A 6001-nucleotide genomic window follows, 5' to 3' on the forward strand; every position below is an offset into this window, starting at 1 on the left:
AGTCAGAGCCTTTGGAGGCAGCGTGGGAGGAGGCCGGAGCCAGAGCCTCCGAAACGCAGCGTGGGGTCCGGGCGCCGCGGAAGGAAGCCCCCAGGGCTGCTGCCCGGCCAGGACTGATGCCGGCGAGGACAGGGAAGCCGGGGGGCTCGTAGCGGGTGTCCCCCAGGGCGGGGGCTCGCTCCGGGCCGTGCCTCTGCCTTCGGGGGGGTCTCGCCCCCCGCCACAGGACAGGCTGGAGCTGCCGGCGGTGTCACGCGTGGGTCGCCCGGCGGGGCAGGGGGTGCGGGAGGGAGGGGACGGAGCGCAGGGGCCGCCCCGGAGCCGGCTGCTGGCTGGCTGGACGGGCGGCCCTCCTCCTCCTCCTCCTCCTCCTCCTCCTTCTCCTCCTCCTCCTCCTCCTCCTCCTCCTCCTCCTTCTCCTCCTCCTCCTCCTCCTCCTCCTCCTCCTTCTCCTCGCTCCCTCTCTCCGCCCGGCGCCGGGGCAGCTCCCAGCGGAGGCGCCGGGGACATGGAGCGGACCTGAGCCGCGCACGGCGGCGGCGAAGCCGGTAGCGGCACCGGCACCGGCACCGGCACCGACAGCAGCAGCGGCAGCGGCAGCGGCAGCAGCGGGGCCCCGGGCGCAGCGCAGCAGCGCGACGGAGCCGTGAGTGCGGCCGGGGACACGGGCACGGCGCCGGGGAGGGGACACGGACACGGCCCCGGGGGGACCCGGCCGCGGAGGGGGAGCATCGTCCCGGGTCGCGGTCCCCGATCGCGGCTGGACTGGGCCGGGGTGGGGGGTACCCGGCAGGGACCCCCCCGTGCCCAAAGCCCCTCTGCTTAGTTAGAAAAAGCCCAAGGGGGTAGAAGAAGCGCAGGGCCCTTCCTCGCACAGCCCCATCCCCGCTGCAAAGTTGAGGGGCTGCAAACTCCTCCGGGAGCCCCCGGCGCCGGCAGCCGAGCTCGGGGCGAGGGAGAGCCGCGGCATGCAAGGGGTTAACCCTGGGCACACACATCCCCCCCCGCGGCCCCGGGCCGGCAGGCAAGGGGTTAACCCTTGGGCCACCCCCGACCCCTGGGCCAGCAGCAAGGGGTTACCCCCTGGGTGTCCCCCGGGACCCCCGGCCACCCCCCCCCCACGGGCAAGGTTTCTCGCCCCTTCCCTCTCCCCCCTGGTTAAGGTGGCTCCTGTCCCCACGTCCCCCCCGGGTTACTTGTGAGCGGGACACTGTCTCGCCGGGCAGCCTGGGACGGGGCTGCAGGGATGCGGGGACAACGGGGTGTAGGCTGGAGGGTCCCCGTCCACCGCGGTGCGCAGACAGACACTGTGCCCGGACGGACGGACAGACACCGCGCGCCGTGCAGGGGCAGGGTGCCCGGCAGCCGCTGCCCGGTCACCCCAGCACACGTTCGTCCCTGCAGGGCTTGCACACGCGTGGGGATTGGGAGCGCTCCGGAGGGGCGCAGGGCCGGGTCCCCAGCCCTCGCTCCCGCCCCTTCGCACGCTGCTCTCGCCGGCGTTTTGGGCAGCGCTCGGAGGGGAGAGGCGATTTCTCCCCCCCCCCCCTCCCCCCCCGGGACAGCATCCCCGCCGTGCTCCCCCGGGAAGCGGCGTTCCCACACTCCCGTAGGGAAAGACGCTGTGGGGTCCGGGCAGGAAAACTTGGCGGCAGCGCTGTGCGCAGACGTCTGTGCGTCTGACAGGGGTTCGGGGTGGCTTTAATAAATCGCGGCAACACCGTCGCGATTCTGCGCTGCCGGCGAGCGACTTCGGTAGCGGAGTCAGCGCTGAGCTATGCCGCTCGCAGGAACTGAATAACGGATGAACCTTGTCACCGAAATTACGCCTCCCTCGGCCGCGGTGGCGGGTCCGACCCGCTCGTCGCAGCAGCGTTTCTGACCCCGCTGCGGTAGCTGGGGGCCAAAGCCGAGCACCCGCCGGGACCTTCGGCAGCCGGGAGCCTTCCCGGCAGTGGGACTTCTCCCGTCGACTTTGGTGGGATGCGGCGGGTCGTCTCGCACCCTGGCGGTGCTGGGGGGGGGGGGGCAGCGATGGGGGGGACCCTGGGGGGGTTTCACCCGCTCCGGCGACCACTGGTGTTCGGGGAGCACCGGAGCCCCCACGGGGACGAGCCGCCGGGGCTGGGGCTGGGGCTGGGGGCTCCTCCGCGGGCACCTCGCGGGATGCTCCGGAGTTAAACTGCGACAGAGTTAAAGGAGCAGCGGTGGCCGAGGGAAACCAAAAGATGTACTGCCGAGGGAGCGGTAAAGGAGAGGTTTTTCAAGTGAATTGTGCAAATAAACAGAAAGCTTGCTTGTTTCCACCTCGGGCTAGCGATTTCCAGGATTTTAGGCAGGGGTTTCTTTGCCAGTGAGGGATGCTACCCAGGAAAAATTGTGGACTGTAGCCACATGTTGTTCAAGTCACAGTTAACATCTTTTGAGGTACCTTCAGTATGGAAAACACTTGACTTCCAAAGCAAATTTGGAGTAATAGATTTTAGGAGTGAAAAAGGACCATTATCCCAGCTAACGTGATTTTCTCCGTAGCACAGACCAGATAATATCACTCGGTTACTCTTCTATTGAGCCAATAACTCGTGTTTGTAATTCATGCAATTTCCTTTTAGTTCAATTTAATTTCATACAGAATCCATTCGGTTGACACTGAGACAGTATTTTTTTGAAAGCTGCTGATTTCAGAGGCTTTGTGTTAAAAATAGCTGGTGTCCTTTGACAAAACGTGGGCAGGCTGAAGACGTTTTTTTCTAAGTCCTTTGCTACCGTCACGTTTTTACCAGCATCTCCCTTTGTGCTGTTTATTTGTTTCACTTTCTCATGAATGGCAAAGCTGCCGCTGGAGCGGCGAGTCGCTGCGGGCGCCGCTCTCTCCTCGCGCCGTGCTTCTCCCTCCCTGGGGATCTGGCTTGGCGTCTTGCACAGGAGGTGAATTCCCTTCCTAGCAGCCTAATAGGTAGGAACAGAGATCACCAACTTTTAAAAATACATTATCATCTCCTGCTAAACTCATTTGCGGAGGAAGGCGCTCCGGGCGATCGCGCTGAATGTGCTGGGCACGCTCTCCCGGGCTCAAGCAGGCACTTAGCGCCGTCTGTTCGGGTTGCCTACGCCGGCATGCCCCTCCTGCTGTTACTTTTTTTACCCTTGCCAAATCTGCGCACCCAAACCACCCCCTCCGGCAAGTCCTCCTGGCAAGCAAACTTTGTTCCAGCCAGCTCAGGGGAGGGCGAGGTGGCCTGGGGTGGAGGGGAGAGTTTGACTTTTTATTCCTCTGCCGAAATGTCCCTTTTAAATGGCTTTGCCGGGAGAGCTGTGCCCTGGCACGGGGGTAAGTAGCAAGGATGGAGCAGGATCGTAAACTCGTTATTTGCTGGAGGGGCTTTGATTTCGTTCGCGGGATGCAGAGGAAGGGTTTTTCTGTCCGTGCAGGGAACGCAGTGGCAGAAGCACAGTAAATCTGGCCTTTCAGTGGGTTTATTTTTACATTGGCCGCTGGCTGATGGGCTCCCGGAGCGCTCGCAGCCCTCGCTGTCTGCAGCCTTCCTGGAGCGGAGACTTGCTGGGGCCGAGCAGCAGGGACTGGTGCTGCAGGAGCTGCGGGGAAGGCGGGCGATGGCTGGCTCGGGGAATCGGTAGCGCGCTGCGGAGCTCGTTTTCCGCTCCCAAGGTGAGTGTCTTGGTCTCGCAGCGGGGAAGCTTAAGACAAAACCGAAGAAACTTTGAAGGATCTTGGTGTGGTTCGAGCGGGTCGGTGTGGCAGGGGGGCTTGCGGCTTTGATGCTCCCAGAGACCCGGCAGACTTGTGCGTTCGGGGCCCTCGGGGCCAGTGGAGCAGCAGGAAAACCGTCCCACGCGAGCCAGTGCCGGGCGCAGCGAGCTCCGCTTGTCTGGCCACCGCGAACCGATGTTCCTGGCTGCTCCAGCTTTATCCCACAGCAAACACTTAGTGTGGTTCCGTGTTCGCCTTGCTTTGTGTGTGCCCGTGTGATTGCAGAAATCAGAAAGCTTTTATTACCTAAGAGACGACCTTTAGCAGGCGTTTGTGACTGATGGTACAGACCCGCTGTCGGTGCATCTCTGCTCTGGCTTTACATCCCGGAAGTTCCCAGCCGTGCTAATAAAATGCACGCTGTTTATTTTCCTAAAAAAATGCGTTTATTGGAAAAAAAAAAAAAAAACACTCGGGCAGGGCAGTTGCTACCTACTGCCGGAGACACTGCTCTGGGAAATGGGGTGGAGAAAGGCTGCTGGACTCTTTTGTTCTCCTTTCGTGTGGCCGTGTTGCTGCACGTAGCATCACTACCAGCCGATGAAAAATTTGTGTTTGCTTTCTTCTCCCTCAGCTAGAAAACCCTGGTTTGTCCGAGCGGCGGCCTTTTGCATGCCTGATCCCAGCGTGGCCTGGCAGAGGGGCTGACGGGCTCAGGAGGGAGAGCCCAGAAACGCTGTGGCCCCGGCTGGGGCATCCCCCCGGCGGGCGCCCGGGCAGCCTAGCAGTGACCCCCGACAAACCGTGCAGGGCTATTCTAGGCTCTGTTTGTTTATTTTTCACAAACTTTGAGAGCTTTTGGTTTCATTATGCTGCAGGGAGGAAGATCTGGGAAGCTCAAAAGTTTTGCACGATGCATCACCAGTTTCCACCCACTTTGAGCCCAGTACAGAACATACAAAAGGGAAATAAATTAGGGCAGCTTATGACAGTTCTGCCAGAAAATACATCGGTGCTTTTTGCCCTGTCCCGCTCCGTTTGGAGAATATCTCCAGGAGTCAAATCTGCTCCTTTTTGTATAGGCTGCCGCTGACTTCAGCGAGGGCCGTGCACCAGTATCTCCATCCAGGCCGTGTCCCACGCTCAGATGAGCTTCTGGTTGCTGGAGCCTGCTTGTGCGTGGCTGAGGAGCGCGTGGGGTTGGAGCCCCGCTGCCGTTTCCAGCGGGGGGGGGGGGGGGGGGAAGCTGGCAGAGTGAAAGGCGTCAACTTTTGGAAAATTTGCTGTTGTTTGGAAGCCCACCCTCCCCCTCCGCTGCGCTGCATCCACCTGCTGCAGGACCATATGTCCGAAGCTGGAGCCGCTCCAGGCACGAACAATGGCCCTTGGTCTGCCCGGGTCCCCCGGCTCGGGAGCAGCGGGCGGCCGAGGGGCCGGGGCTGCCCGCGCCGAGCCCTGCCGCGCGTCGGGAGCGTCCCAGACGTTGGCGTGGGGCACTAAAAAAATGAGCGAGGGACGCGGCGTGAGCCTGCCTTAACGAAGCGTTTATATACGTCTTGCTGATGCAGCGGCTTAAGCGCACATATAAAGCGGAGCGTGACATTAAGGGCGCTACTGAAACAGCCTTGTCCCCTTCTCCTCCGAGCACTGAGACCAACCCCCTGGACCGAGGATGGTTTAGCAGCTGCTCTTAGTTGAAGCGCGTTGTTTTCCAAGGGGAAAGCTGCTTCTGCGAGCACCGCAATAGCGGCAGGCTCCTGCCCCTGCCCGCCTTGTCCCGCTCCGCTCGCAGCCATTTAGCTGAAGAATGCAAATGGGGAGATGGATCTGAAATACTTGAAATTCTGCCTCTCCATAATTTAATGCTCCATTACCGTCCAGGCCTGCTTCAGGCATGTGACCGTTGTTATAAAAGATGCAGTCTAGCGGCTTCGGAGGCCGGGTGCCCTCCCCCATCACGTCCCCCCGGGTGTCTCATCAGGGAGGAACAAGATAATGTGGCTCAGCGTTAAAGCAGCCTGCAGGAGCCCCCTGAGCACTCGCTAGCCCCGGCCAAAATCTGCTGGCCTGGGTCGTTATTTTGTAATTCTGACTGGTGAAGGCAGCTAAGACACTTTGTTGTCTGTTGGGAGGAAAGATGGTAAGATTATAAATTAGATATAGCAAAGAGATGTGGGGTAGCAGTGAGAGCAGCGGGGCTGTTTGTTTGATCCTCCTTGCCATCACAAAATGGGATTATTTTGAGCTGGGCTGAGCCAGAGTCCAGCTTGTGCGAAAGAAGAACGGAAA

This window comes from Apteryx mantelli, chromosome 25 (assembly GCF_036417845.1).
Source record: "Apteryx mantelli isolate bAptMan1 chromosome 25, bAptMan1.hap1, whole genome shotgun sequence".
NCBI classification, from domain to species: domain Eukaryota; kingdom Metazoa; phylum Chordata; class Aves; order Apterygiformes; family Apterygidae; genus Apteryx; species Apteryx mantelli.